The following is a 15,228-nucleotide window of genomic DNA, read 5'->3' as shown; positions in this document are numbered from 1 at the left end:
TCTGACTCTTTAGGTAATTTTGACTTGATGCCATGGTGTGAATCAGGTGAAAGCATTTTGGATCTCTTCCAATTTTTTTTTCATTAAAGTTGAAGTTAAAGTTAAAGTTGAATATCAGTGACGATATCTTATACAAATATAGTTATTAAAATTCTCAAAAGTAATTAATTCCTGCATAGAACTTACTGATTTGTGTGAGGGATGTTAAAAACCCAAACTTTGAGACAGAAATCTCCTACATTCACCGACCACAGTAGTTTAATCAGGAAAATATATTGTGCACAGTTCATTTCAGAAGGCTTTCCACAAAGTCCCACATAAGAGATTGGCGTGTAAAATTAAAGCACATGGGATTGGGGGTAGCATATTGAGATGGACAGAAAACTGGTTGGCAGACAGGAAACAAAGAGTAGGAATAAACGGGTCTTTTTCTGAATGGCAGGCAGTGACTAGTGGGGTATCGCAGGGATCGGTCATTCACAATATATATTAATGATTTAGATGAGGGAACTAAATGTAATATTTCCAGATTTGCAGATGACACAAAGCTGGGTGGGAGGGTGAGCTGTGAGGAGGATGCAGAGGTGCATCAGTGTGATTTGGACAAGCTGAGTGAGTGGGCAAATGCATGGCAGATGCAGTATAATGTGAATAAATGTGAGGTTATCCACTTTGGTAGCAGAAACAGGAAGGCAGATTATTATCTGAATGGCTATAAATTGAGAGAGGGGAATGTGCAACGAGACCTGGGTGTCCTCGTACACCAGTCGCTGAAGGTAAGCATACAGGTGCAGCAGACGGTAAAGAAGGCAAATGGTATGTTGGCCTTCATAGCAAGAGGATTCGAGTACAGGAGCAGGGATGTCTTGCTACAATTATACAGGGCCTTGGTGAGACTACACTTGGAATGTTGTGTGCAGTTTTGGTCTCCTTATCTGAGGAAGGATGTTCTTGCTATAAAGGGAGTGCAGCGAAGGTTTACCAGACTAATTCCTGGGATGGCGGGTCTGACATATGAGGAGAGATTGAGTCGGTTAGGATTATATTCATTGGAGTTCAGAAGAATGAAGGGGGATCTCGTAGAAACCTTTAAAATTCTAACAAGAATAGACTAGGTAGATGCAGGAAGGATGTTCCCAATGGTGGGGGAGTCCAGAATCAGGGGTCACAGTCTGAGGATACAGGGTAGACCATTTAGGACTGAGATGAGAAATTTCTTCATCCAGGGAGTGGTGAGCCTGTGGAATTCGCTACCACAGAAAGCGGTTGAGGCCAAAACATTGTATGTTTTCAATAAGGAGTTAGATATAGCTCTTGGGGCGAAAGCGGGAGCAGGCTATTGAGTTGGATGATCATTCATGATCATAATGAATGGCGGAGCAGGCTCGAAGGGCCGAATGGCCTACTCCTGCTCCTATTTTCTATGTTTCTATTTCTTTCACATATGTACACCACATAATGCCAACCATTGCTTCAGAAGGCAAATTTCTTTTAATGGTGAACAGTGAGTGAAGCCTGTGCAAGGTCAGCAATGTCCAGATGAGACACCCTTTTCACTTTTTTCATTGTCTTATCAACACTTACTGCCATGTCTGTATTTTCCACTGCACTAACTAGTATGGTAGTTGACAACAATTGATCTGTATGGATTTTTCCCATAGGTAGCCAGGGAAACTCCAACTGTCATCCACAGGCTGCTCATATGCATCTCCTCATGACAAAATGCAAATTGCCTTTGACAGAAAATTGGGAGCTGATCACCTAGGGCTGGATTTTCATGACTGAGGTGGGTAGCTTAAGTGAGGAAATTTCATGACTTGGCAGACCCAGCTCAGCTTAAAGGGCCCCATCACTCAATGTCCACTCCAGGGAAGCAGCAGGGTGGGATTGGGTTTGGCCCACTGCCCCCAGAGCAGATCCTAGGCAGCCATTGGGTGGAGAAGGAATGGGCAAATGCTGAAGCAGGCTGGTTAGAAGGCCCACCTGGGTTGTCTGGGACTGTGTTCCAGTTGTTTTCATAACTATTAGGCCCTCCAGGCCTCACCCTTCATTCTCTAGCCAACACATGCCTCCATGCCCCCTTATGTCCCTCAAGCCATGTCCACAGCCACTGGCCCAGTATCATCCATGGGCAGACCTCTGGAACCATGTGGAGACATTAAAAAAAACTTCTAACAATCTAATATAGCTCCAAATCATGCACACTTGAGAGTGAAGAAAATATCCCATTCAAATCTTTAAATCTCCTCAAGTGTTTAATCTCTTATAAAAACAAACTTTTATTCAGTCCCCGCACCAAAGACAGTTAATCCTTTAATAGCCTACTTAAACTGTCAATCAAACTATGAACTCAAGAATCCCCTGCTGAGATAATTATTGTTTTGAAACCCAGCCAAGCATTCATAATAAGCCCTGAGGAAAATGTCAACAAAAACCTCTATTGAAACTGCATGAACAATGGTAATGCCTCTTTCTAACCAACACCATATTGTCTGTCAATCAAAGCAGTCCAGCAGAGGTTTTTTCTTTACTATCACAGACAGCTTCAGCCTATTCTTTTTCCATGTTTAAAGAGCGGTGGATTTAAAATATTTCAGACCCTGATAATTAAAGAGACCTCACCCACCCTTCAGGAGCATTAACACTTATTCCTTCATTGTGTGATTCCAACACCGTGGGTTAGGCCTTTTGACCAGCCAAAATGGGGTCTGTTTGAAGTCAGCATTGAGTTCAAATGGCCCAGCTGAGTTCAAGTTTCCTGCCTATGTGAATCATGCCCAGCCCCCTTAACCCACCGGGAAAAATGGGATTTGTTGGAAATGGGAGTGGTACTTCCACATCGGAGTCCCGCCTGTCATTTTTAAAGGTTCAAACCCAGCCCCTATTCTTTATGCATGATTAATAGCACAAGGAAAATAAGAAAGGGGAAGTAGACAAAAATTGTTTCATAAAAATGAATCTGGCTTAAAAAATGGTGCCAGATGATAAACTAAGCAAATGAGTTATTTCAGGTTGCAGCAATGAACCCAATCCTCTGCCACGTCAGACTTTTGATACTATGGAATTTTAATTCAGTGTTTAATTGGTGCCAAGCACGGAGGGCATTAAATACATCTGTGTACATTCTGTACCTTGACTTAAATGATAGACAAGATGATGTGTTCTTATTCCCATATTTATATTTATTAACTTGTAACTGCTGAATATGAAATTGTGAAGTTCACGTATTGCACCAGTTAGAATAACAATTATTAAAAATGGATGCGAATGTTCATAACTTATCCTGTTTGAAAATTATCATTTTTCTAATTTTGTTTTGAATGTCAATTTTACGGGTATTATACTAAAGAGGCAGAACTATATCTGGGCCTGGAATCACACATGTTATCTCTAGAATGGGCTGCAGTTTTCCTAGCGTAAACAACACATTTCATATTACACTGGCAGCCAGACCACATTCATCTTCTAATATTTCATCTGCAATTCAGGCCAAGTCTAACCAAACCAGCCCAGAAGCAAGCCAAACCTAATAATGCCAACTTACGCTGTGCCAATCAGGACACAAAACATCTGTTTCTTTTTGTTCAGATAGTACTTGTGAAGATGGTAAATATGGTAAAAAAAAAAGCTGACAAGCTGGGTACATAGATATATACTGGAAAGGGAAAAAAATTGAAGGGCTATAGAGAAAGAGCAGGAGAGTGGGGCTCATTTGTTGGCTCTTTCAAAGTGCTAGCATTGGCACCATGGGCCCAATGCCCTCTCTCTGTGGTATAAGATTTTATTATGAATATGTCTACCTGTGTGGATGGATATGCTTCTCTTGGTGCCTGTGTGTGGCTATTTATTTGTGGCTTTGCACAATATGGGTGAAGTGGCACTGTGTGCAAGTTAATATGAGTGAAAGTGTATTTGTGTATGGTTTGGGTTATGATATGTGGCACTGACATATATATATGTGGTTATTTATATTCTCATTGTGTCTGCTTGTATTTCACATCCTCCTGTGCAAATACTTTTCACAAAATTGTGCCCAGCTTCAGTGTCTCAGTTGTCAAAAAAAAAATCCCAACAAAATGCATATATACATTTACTGAGAGATGGAAAAATGGATCAACAACAGAAAGAAGTGGATGGGACAGTAAGAATCACAGAAAACCTAATTAGAAATCACTGACATATCCTGTTCAGTATTAGCTTCCGACACACATCACTGACCTGTGTACAAGCAATGATGATTTCAGATGGGGGGGAAAGAATTTTTCTTGCTGAATCTTCAGGTTTAAAACCTAAGCCTAGAGAAAAATGTCTCATATCCAAGGTTATCAGTTGTTTTCAAATTCAGATGCTCCACAACAATCGGTGATGATCTTTGATACCAATTGTATGTTGTAGTTGTCGATCCAGTGGCTAATGATACAAAGAGAAGAATGTTGCGAACTTAGTGAGGAGTATATAGCTGCACAGGGGCATGAATGGCCAAGTAAAGTTGCCACTTTTTCTCACCAGCATATAAAGCCTTGACACATTGCTGAATTCTCACAAAACGAGTCTAAACTGTGAATACAGGAGTATAATTATTACGCTTCTCTATTTAAAATTTGTCAGGTCATGTTTAATTTTGCCTGAAGTTCTCAAGATATGTATTTTGAGGAATGAGTGGAGGAGAGAGCTGCAGTCTAGTTTAATTTCCTGACATTCAGTCACACGCAAAACAGTGCATGAGAGAACAAGAACCACCCTTCATTTTGACAAGTTTTATTGGTTGCTTTTGACAGAGAATGTCACATTTCTATGAACTATTTTATGTCTCAGCTTAACAGCAGTACAATGAAACTGAGTGAAACATTAAAGCCTTCTGTCTACTTCTCAGCCTTCATATTAATTGTGAGCTCTTTCTGTCTCTCTCTGTCTCTGTCTCTCTCTCTCTCTATATATATATATATATATATATATATACTTATATATATGAATATTTAGTTCAAATTGTTAAAACCTATTCCTAATGTAAAGCCCCAAAAGATCACCCAGGCATTCCGCCAGGAGTGGATATATCTGGCCCAGGCATGAAGCAAGGGCTTAAGGCCAGTACACTAATAAACACTACTGTTACATAACGTCTTTCAAACAGCTAGACAGTACTGCACAAAGTACCACAGAAATTTAATGGAAAAACTCAAAAGTGGAAACAAGTGTCTGGAAAGTCTGCATATAGAATATTAAATGGGATCCCATAGAATGGGATGCTGCAGTAACTCACAGGAAACTGTTTATGATCCTTGAAGTGAGAGGTGACTACGGTAGAGAATGAAATGTGTGGCGCTTTAAAAAAGTGTATCAATGACAATACTGCTGTTTAGCTCACATCATCAGCAGCAACAAAAGGCAAATTGATAGCATAACCTTTGAGAGACAGCTGTTGACACATCAAGTGATGCATCTGTAGCTATTGTCCATTTAAAGTAGAGGCAGTTCAATTAGGAGCGGTTCTTTCCAATAGACTCATGTTCTTTTAAACAAAGATTGCCTTTATTCTCTTCACTTGATGCTCTTAACCAACATTGAGAGGTGGCCTGCATTTCCCCGCTCCTGAATTGGAGCACAGCCTAGTTCTTTAGAAATGAGGGAAAGAAAGGAGGATTCCTCCATTAACTCTGCCAGGTTTGCAACGTGAACATATGTTTTGCGTTCCCTTTGGGGATTTCAACTACACTCATTGCTCTTACTAGGGACCACGTTATGTAGGGTTAAATGGTTGTTAAATGAAATGTGTCATTATCATAAAGAGGAAATGCTTGTGTTGAATAGATAGTGAAGGATTTTGGCTGATGTTTTTCTTATATCCACGTGGCACAATTATTTTTATGCAGAGACCGTTCTATACAGTGCCATTGCACTGTTTTTGTCATCAAGCAAAATGGCTGTGGATGTGCTTTGATGCAAAAAGGGAAGGATAATTCAGGATTCCGATCTCCAATCAAAATCTCAAACGAGCTAAAGCTGGAGATTTGAGGCATCACCTCCAACGATCTTTCACTACTTCAGTTTTATGCTCAGTTGGAAGCATTTTCACCTCTGAGCCACAAGGTTCCAGGTTCAGGTCCCACTCCTGGGCGTGAGCACAAAAATCCAAGCTGACATTTGAGTGCAGTAATGAAGGGGCACTGTACTGTCAGAGGTACTGTCTTTCGAATTAGATATGAGGCCCATCTGCCTGCTTGGGTGGATGTAAAAGATCCTAAGACATTATTTCGAAGAAGAGCAAGGGAGTTATCCTTGGTGTCGCAGCCAAAATTTATCCCTCAGTCAACATCACAAAAACAGATTATCTGCTCATCATCACATTGCTATGTGTGGGAGTTTGCTATGTGCAAAATGGCTGCCTCGTTTCCTACTTTACAACAGTGACAACACTTCAAAAAGTACTTCATTGGCTGCAAAGTGCTCTGAGACATCTGGTGGTCATGAAAAGCACTATATAAACGCAAGTCTTTTTTTTGGGTGCACTGTAGCTCTTTCCTTTTCCAAGTTGTTTGAGATTTGAATGCTGTTGACAAAGGCCTGAATCTTCTGGTTGGCATGCAGGGGGCAGGCCCTGCTCGACAACATGTAAAATGATGCACGGCGACGTCAGGCGTGCATCCCGACTTCACCGCATGTCATTCAGATCTTCAGTTCGGCACACCCGCCAAACTATCAAAGGCCTATTAAGGCCATTTAAATAGCAATTAAAAGAATTAATATAGCTGCTCATCCAACCTTAAGGTTGGCAGGCAGGCACCGAGCTTAGGCGACTTTTGCATTTATCATGAAACCTCATCCATGAGGTTTCATGAAGGCTTTATAAGTCAAATGAAAATTTTTATTAAAAATCAGTGACATGTTCCAACTCATGTCACTGTCACATGAGGGGACATATCTGGATGATTTTTTTTTTCTTTATTTCAAATAATAATAATCAAACTAATCTCCCTGAGGCAGCTCTGTGCCTCAGGGAGATTTCTGCAGTCTTTCACGCATGCTCGAAAGAGCACAGACCCTGACTCTCCCTCCTCCCCCCGCCCGCACAGGGAGCACTCAGCATTTCCGGGTACGTGTACATATCACGTAAAATGGCTGTGCACAGCCGATCGCATCTGCTCTCGCTCAGACCCCCACCGACGGGGAGAAAGTTCTCCCCATAATGTTATGTTTCATTACGTTGAAATTTAACTAGCCAGTGAGTGAGCTCTCTGCATGTATGAAAGCATCGCACTCAGAGTTCCTTTGTAGATGAGATCAATACCCAGTGAGTTACAGTCAGTGGTATAATTGAAGTCTGTCAGTTATGCTGCAAATGTCAATCTGATATCAGTATTTGGAGTTGCAACACCCTGGATTCTGAAAGTATTCCTGATATGAATTTTCGCAGTTTATTAAAAACATGATGATTCACTACAGCAGATCAAAATAGATTATTAGGCTATTGCAGTCACTGGTTAACTGAAATCATTGAATTGGTGTGATCGCTAGTCAGCGAAAGCATTGAGTTAATGTAATCATCAATCAATAAACTCATTGAGTTAGTGCAATCACTGGCTAGTGAGATCATTGCACAAGTGCAATCACCTGTCAGCAAGCTCATTGAGTTGGTGAGAGTGGCCAATATCATTTTTCAGTTGGTTGATCATTTTCAGAAGAACTGTGGTTTTGTCGTGTATCAATCTGTCGTTCTTTAATCCACTCATGAATTGTTAACTAATTAAAATATACACCCAATATAGGGGAATTGGTCTTTTTAGCTGTATTGGTTACTTTGTACAAAGTTTACACTGAGGGTGTCTATTTGTGTCTAAGTTTGTCACAGCAATTTGTATTAAATGAAGTCTCTGTATCAATATATTGCTGGGTAAAATATTTAGTGTAAGCAAAAGGTAGAGAGTTGTCATAACTTAAACGTCTTTCAATGCAGATCAGTTAAAGGGCACATTGTACAAGACAATAAAATTAACTGGTCAGTATATAAATGTGGCCAATGTTATTTGTAAACAAGAAAATGTGCTTCCTGTTCTTTTGCCATTCAACCTGATTCTTGAAATAGATACATTGAAACCTAGGTTTTCTATGAATCAGCAGTGACAAGTGAGTAGTTGATTTAAAAATCTTTATAATATTGGCAGGAAATGCTTTGCAGATGCTAAATTAGAAAAATGGTCACTGCTGGTGGTAAAGAAAGGAGATTGTACCCAAATGAAGCTCCAGCAAAGAGTTGGAACAGATATGATTGGTTGAATGGCTTACGTCCCTACTGTAGTGATGGATTGGGCTACGCGGAAATGTCTTGCACCTTCTTAAGTGTTAGTTGAGTACATGGCAGGGTTTGTTATCCTCAGTGGCTCCAGATGTTTTGGTTATGAGCTGATTGTTTCTATCTTAAGTTGTTTTATCCAGTTGCTTAACCACTGATGTAGAAGTATCGCAAAAATTGGGAACAGGCTGGTAATTTTTTGCCTCACCCCAGATTATCCAACTCCAATGGTAACTTAATGTCATCAGCAAGAAAATGATTTACTGCATTCAAGACTTCTATTGTCTCTTTTGTTAGAAGAAGGAAAGTGCATTTACATGGTGCCTTTCACGCCCTCAGGTAATCTGCGAGCACTGCACAACTGATTAACTATTCTTGGTGTGTAAAGGCTGTTGTAACAGGAACATTAGGAACAGGTGTTGGCCATTCAATCCCTGGAACCTGCTCTGCCATTCAAATAAATGGCGTGTGATCTGCATTTCAACTCCTTTGTGGGCAAACAAAGGAGCCAATTTGCACACAGCAAGGTCTGCCAAACAGAGAACAGGGTAGATTTTGGACTTTGGGTGCAATCAGTAGTTTGGGTGCAGAAGTTCAAAATTGCACCGGTTTTCAGAAATGTTGGGCAGAATTTTACCACAGCGGGATTTTACGTTCCCGCTGTCATCAATGGCATTTATAAAGGCCCACCGCATTTTACAGCCCCACCCTCGCCGAAACGGGGCCATAAAATTCTGCCCGTAGTTACAGTTCAAGTACCACCCAAGCATATTTGCATAATCACAAAATCATCCATGAATCACCAAATCAAGCAGTATTTTAGAACATAATGTTTCTTTTCCTTGCATTAAGAAGTATTTCTTGATGCAATTAGGAAGGGTAAACTGGTGTAATTTTATTAATACAGTTGAAAATATGTTTATCACATTTCTTAATAGAGTTTGGCCCGCCAACTGTTTAAATGTCTGAAAATGACTTTAAACATTTGTACTGAACCATTTACTTTTTCCTTTACAGTACAGCATGCTGCTACTTAGTAAATTAAATCATTTTTTTATTATTTAAAAGCTCTAAAAAGCTTCAACTTAAGAGCCTCCTCGAAGGCCCCAGGTGGGTGCAATTAACAAAAACTCACCATGGTGATTAATTCAACCCGGGAGGGGGGGGAAGGGTTGGGTGGTGTGGTGGCGGCATGATTCCAGTGTGACTTTTTTAAACCAACCGCAAAGTTCACAGAAACCCAATTTGCTCTGAACTTGCACGAGGAATTCCACTGTTTTTTGTACGGGTTTGCCTGAATTTGAGTTAATTGTATCAAAAATTCAGTGCAACCTGGCAAAAGCTTTGCTCTAAACTGTTCTTGTGATGTTGCTTGAGGGGTCAATGGTGGTGAGGTCACTGGGAGAATTCCCTACATGGGATCTTTTACATGCACTTGAGAGAAGAGACAGGGGTTCATTTCTTCTTCCCATCTGAAAGATGACGCCAACAGTGCAGCATTTCCTCGGTCCAGCCTAGATTATGCAGTCAAGGGGGGGCTTTAACCAATAACCTTCAGATTTAGAGACAAGAGTGTTATCACTAGGTTAAGGCTGAGAATTGAAGTTCCTTATCCCACAGATGACTTCATTCTATAGCATTTGCCCAAAATTTGAAAAAAATCAATTGGTAAACAATTTATATCTGCTTAGAGTTGTCAGTTAAGAATGTGAGCTTTCTTATGATGCACAGGGTCCAACCTGATAATGACTTTTGATTCTAGCCTTGCCAATATGTCTAGTCCCTGGGAGCATATATTTAAAAAATATTACATTTTAGGGACTGGATAGAAAATTGGATGGGAGGTGGTTGCACCGCTGCTTTATTGGCATTTTTGTTGAAAGATGTGTTAGGGACTGTGGGAGTAGATTGTAATAAGCCTCGGTGTTTAATAAAAAAAAATAAGCAGTGGTTGTATTTATATATCACCTTTAACAAAATGAAACGTCCCAAGGCACTTCACAGGAGCATTATGACACCCAGCCACATTAAGAGACCTCAGGTCAGATGGCCAAAGAGCAATTGTGAAAATATTAAGTTTTTCCAATTGAATGAGATGAAATCCCCAGATCCCTTGTTTTAAGTTGTTTAAGCCTGCTTAAAAAATGTTGCTCAAAGATGGATTTTCTTTGTTTACAAGTCTGTGCCATGATGCAAGTCCTGTTAAAAGGTGTAATTGCATCACCTGCCTCTGACAAAAATGAAATCCAGCCTTCCTGGGTGCTGTCCCTCCGCAGAGAAAAAGCTTTGCCAAACAGTCCTCTGTGAATTCAGTGCCCCCTTTAAAATCATTCTGTTGCTTTGAACCCGACTGAACAGAAAAACACATTAATAAAATAAGGAGGCAGTTTGCACCCTGATCTTGCCTAAACGATTTAAAGTTACAGCCTCACTTTATTTTAATTGTTTTTAGTTGAAGAATTATAAGCAAGCTTTTTTTTAAGAAGCCTGCTAATGCACAAAGATTTTGTGGTACAGTGGGTCACGTTCCTGCCTCTGAGCCAGAAGCTCTGGGTTCGAGACCCACTCCAGGAGTTGGTGGCCATGGGAGACACATTCATAATGTGGCCAAACAGATTGATTATCAACCTGTAAATCCTTCCAATATGCCTTTTGTAGACAGTAAGAGCGGGAGAGTCTCCTGGTTAGCCATGCTTGATGTGGAGTGCCGCCCTTTAAGCTATAGCCCCTGGCAAAAGGCTGGAAACCTGTCCCTGGAAAAACTAGCCATGGAAACAGGCATAAGCATGTGCTTTGTCTGCCTCAAGTGTCACTAGACACATGAAAGATCTAAGTCTAAGTCTACACAAGCACAATCAACCAAGTGGCTTCCTTCTGTGCTGTAAGATTCTATGGCTTTATGAAAAAGGCTTTCATTTTCTTTGTAAAACTAAATCTTGGCCAGAGTCTTCTTTTCAGTCCAACATTATGGTCAATTGAACTCCTGTGGAAAACAGATGTTTTAAAGAAGGATAGAGACATTTGATTTTGGTACATAGATAGGCAGGGGATAAACATGGTCTCAGCAGAATCCAGTACAAGAATAGAGGAGCTGGAAAATACTTTGTCTTGCTATTATTATTGAAATAAACCAGATGGAGGCAAGTTCTTGACAACTACCTGAAAAATCTAAATGGTCATCATTCTGGGAATCCCATGTGTGTGGACATAGGGGAAATGGTGCTGAATAGATGTTTTGTAAGCCTTTATCATACCTTGAAATCAGCATTGGAAAGTTTATTTAACATTTTCCAAGTGAGGATAATTATTCAATGTCCTGGCATAATGATGTCATCAAATTAATATCACATGATCAGTTCTATATGTCCAATGTAAGCATATAATACTGCACAACCTTGGATCTAGATTCTTGTATATTGTAAGCCTTCAAAACCCAAAACCCATGCAGTAATTACAACACTTCAACAATGTATCTATTATAACTTGTGTGTAAACTGGTATTTTAGTGCATACTTGTGACTATTTAATTCATTTTTGTATTTTAATTGGCTTTGGTAACAAATATTTTATACTTCAGGGCCTCACTGGAAACAAGCTCTTCAAGTTAAATCAGGTGGTGCCCAGTAAAAACATTTAGTATTCAGAAAAAATATTTTCATTTGAAAAGTAGGCTCTAATCATTTCTCTGGTTTCTTCAACTCAAAAATGCACGCTTGCCGATCCCAGTGTTCACACTTTACACTCTCAAAATAAATCAACCCCGTAAAGTCAAACAAACAACTTTCTGATGTGCTCATGCCTCGTATTAGAACCAGCGGGGGAAAAGGGGGAGAGATTTATTTAGTGACAGGTTGGAGCATTTTTATGTTTTGCTTTTTTCTCTCTCTTTCTCTCTCTCACTCTCTCTCTCTCTCTCTCTGTTTATTAAAGAAATGTTAAGAGTCTGCAGAACATATAAGGTATGCCTGGACAGAAACCCCTACCGCTAAGGGTGCAGAGGTCTCTCAGAAATTTAGTAAGTGAGAAAGAGAACAAAGATTCTTAGTTGGGGAAAAATTGGATAGCCTGTGGCTGAGAAGCTTGATTGGGACAGGTAGGCACAGTGGGGCGCAGGATAATGAGGCACATGGTAAATGTGAGGCACAGATGTTAAGCCAACTGTAGCTGCGGTTCCAGGAGTTGTGCTCATGCCACAACACTATGCCTCCGGGCTATGTCTGCAGCAGAACATTTGGAGCAGTAAACTGGGGCGACATTAGGTTCAAATTAATCCATTACTTCTTAGCTGTGAAGTGTTAGGTGCTTGTTTTGGAATTACATTGCCTCTGGGTAACTGTTTTAGGGAGATTTTAATGCATACTCATGGCTCACAGGGCATCTTAAAGAGGGGAAGGGAAATTAGAATAGCTTAGAGAGCAGTTGAGGTGCATAATTCTGCTGCAGATATATGAAAAAGAGGTAGGTTTCCACAGACAGGCCTGGTGTGCTTGTGGTTGCCTGCTGTGTATGAAATGTCACACGCTGTATTGAATGCAGGGTAGCAGGAGTCTTGTAAAAAAAGCACAGAATTGCACTGGAGACAGCAGACAAAGGCAACAGCTTTCCCCGTCTTCTCCCTCTCCCTCCGGCTCCCCTTCTTGTGGAACCCAGGATATCTGGTCATCAGTCAGCTGGAGAGCCTTAACAAAACAGTCACTAGCTGTTGTTAGACGGAAAACTGAAAATACTATACTCACCAGTCCCAGGTTAGACAGCAACTTTCTGAAACAGCAGGCCAATCACACCTTGCACAGTGTTCCACAACAATATTAAAACCTGAATAAGGCAGGTCATGTCTGCTTGCTCTTGTCCCTGCCCCTGTCATTTTAATTGCCCAAAACACTAGGCTGGAATTGAATTAGATTCTGAAAGTGAAGGAACCAACAGATTGAATAAAAGATTAAGATGAATGGCTGGGCTTTTTCTACATGATGTCTATTATCTCCTTGCACTGGATAACGTTATTACAGCAAATAAAAAAAACTTGGTCAAAGCTTGGCATAAATGGAAAGTTTTATTTGGTTTAATTGTAGGAATATGCAGGCGCACTGAAAAGTCAATAAAGCTCTCAGAATAGAGTTTATAGGAGTGTCTGTGTACATAATTAAATCCTGCAGGCTCTTTAAAAAAATCTGGAAAAATAAATGGTTATGTAAGAATAGCCTGCTGAGAGATAGAAGTGCTTGTATCAGCTTTAAGCAGCTGTTAAGAGCTGGATGCTGTTGAGTTAGAATGGGAATGCTGCTGGGAGGATGGGGGACTGTGCAAGGAAGTGGACAGATTGCGCATTTACTGATACTTAGGGGAATACTTTATGATGGCTGACAAGGCTAATATATAACACGTTTTCTGTCTGCAAAAGTCAATCACCTTCTTTCTCCCGTGTCTGTCTCTGCATGCAGCTCTGCTGAGGGAGTATTGTTATTTGAGAGGGTAATGTATCAATATTCAGCTGTAGGCTGTGGGCGTGAGTGATGGTACGATTACACTGTCGTAACTTTGCTAACTTCTGAGTGGTTGGGATTTCCAACCTGGCAGTAAATTGAGGAAGGCCGTTATTACTGCACCGTAAAAATAAAGACATCAAGTTAGAGGCAGCTTGGCACGGTGGAAGACAATAAGTGTGAAATAATCAACCTATTAGATAAAGTCATGAGAATACTTTTATAATGTGTTGGTGTTACTACATACTAATGGGTGATCAACAGTCTTATTAAATATAGCCTTTATATAGTTCTATCAGGTACTATCAACTACAACAATAACTTGCATTTATATAGTGCCTTTAATGTAGTAAAATGTCACAAGGTGTTTCACAGGATCATTATCAAACAAAGTTTGACAGCGAGCAACATAATAAATCACTAAGAGAGGTGATCAAAAGCTTTGCCAAAGGAGCATCTTGAAGGAGGAGAGAGAAATGGAGAAGCAGCAAAGATTAGGGGGAGAATTCTACAGCTCAGGGTCTGGACATATGAAGGCATGGCAGCCAATGGTGGAGTGATAAAAATTGGTGGAGCACACAAGGCTAGAATTCAAGGAATCTTGAAGGATTCCAAGGCTGGAGCAAGATACAGTGATAGGGAGGGATCACTGGGATGGAACTTCGTGATCACAAACTCATTGATAAAACTTGAGAGATCTTTAAAGGACTTGAAAACAAGGATGAGAATTTTTAAATCAAGGCATTGCTGGTTTGGGAACCAATGTAAATCAACGAGCAAAGAAGTGCTATCTTAGATTCTACGGAGCCACATCAGACCCCCTTAAACCTTAGTCAAACTCAATTAAGAAGTATTTTTTGTTCCCCAGGTTCTACCTGTAATCTCACAGAGCCATCACACATTGTACTTTTCTGTCTCAAAATCCATTTGGAACATCACATTTATCTTTTTAATGCCATTTGAAATATTTATTTATTAACTTATTTACTAAGTAAAATCGTCTAACTGTAATGTTCCAAACAAAAGGAATGAGATTCTGCCTATGATCCCATTCTTTATCAAGGCACCTGATCCCACTGAAACCAAACACATGCCTGTTGCACTTAATTTCAATGTCCCGTGATCTGACATGTGCCTCGAACTAAATAGGATTCTTTGGAATTAATAGTGCATTACATTGTGGATGCGATATTACTAAAGGCCTTCCAATCGTGCGAGATCCACAACTGTGCTTGTAACACTTGTCACTGCCTGAGAAAACCTATCTTGACCTACACATTTTTTGAACATTCAGCAATGATATTCCAATCATTGTTTTAACCTGATTCTGAAATATCATTGACTCTCCTTTGATATCAACAAAGATAGCAGAACATCATCTTATTGCGTTGGTGACTGATGAGACCTCCTTTTGCTTGGAATGAGCATCGGTAGATTCAACAGTGGATGTCAGATACA

The 15,228-nt window shown here is 40.1% G+C and overlaps 1 protein-coding gene and 1 long non-coding RNA gene across 6 annotated transcripts in view; one reads left to right on the top strand and one right to left on the bottom strand.

Annotated features, from left to right (window-relative positions):
- LOC144693917 (uncharacterized) overlaps nt 1-4,637 on the bottom strand; it is a 30,451-nt gene extending 25,814 nt beyond the window's left edge. Inside the window, exons 1-2 of the long non-coding RNA XR_013579616.1 lie at nt 4,507-4,637; nt 4,215-4,410 (exon numbers count right to left, since the gene is read on the bottom strand). This is a non-coding gene — a long non-coding RNA (uncharacterized LOC144693917). The remainder of the gene's footprint in view (nt 1-4,214; nt 4,411-4,506) is intronic.
- Nucleotides 1-15,228, top strand: part of mecom (MDS1 and EVI1 complex locus) — an 804,010-nt gene that overhangs the window by 506,749 nt on the left and 282,033 nt on the right. The gene's annotated exons all lie outside the window — the stretch shown is intronic.

Source organism: Cetorhinus maximus, chromosome 19, assembly GCF_964194155.1.
Source record: "Cetorhinus maximus chromosome 19, sCetMax3.hap1.1, whole genome shotgun sequence".
In the NCBI taxonomy this organism is placed as follows: Eukaryota; Metazoa; Chordata; class Chondrichthyes; order Lamniformes; family Cetorhinidae; genus Cetorhinus; species Cetorhinus maximus.
This window is presented reverse-complemented; position numbering and strand designations above follow the sequence as displayed.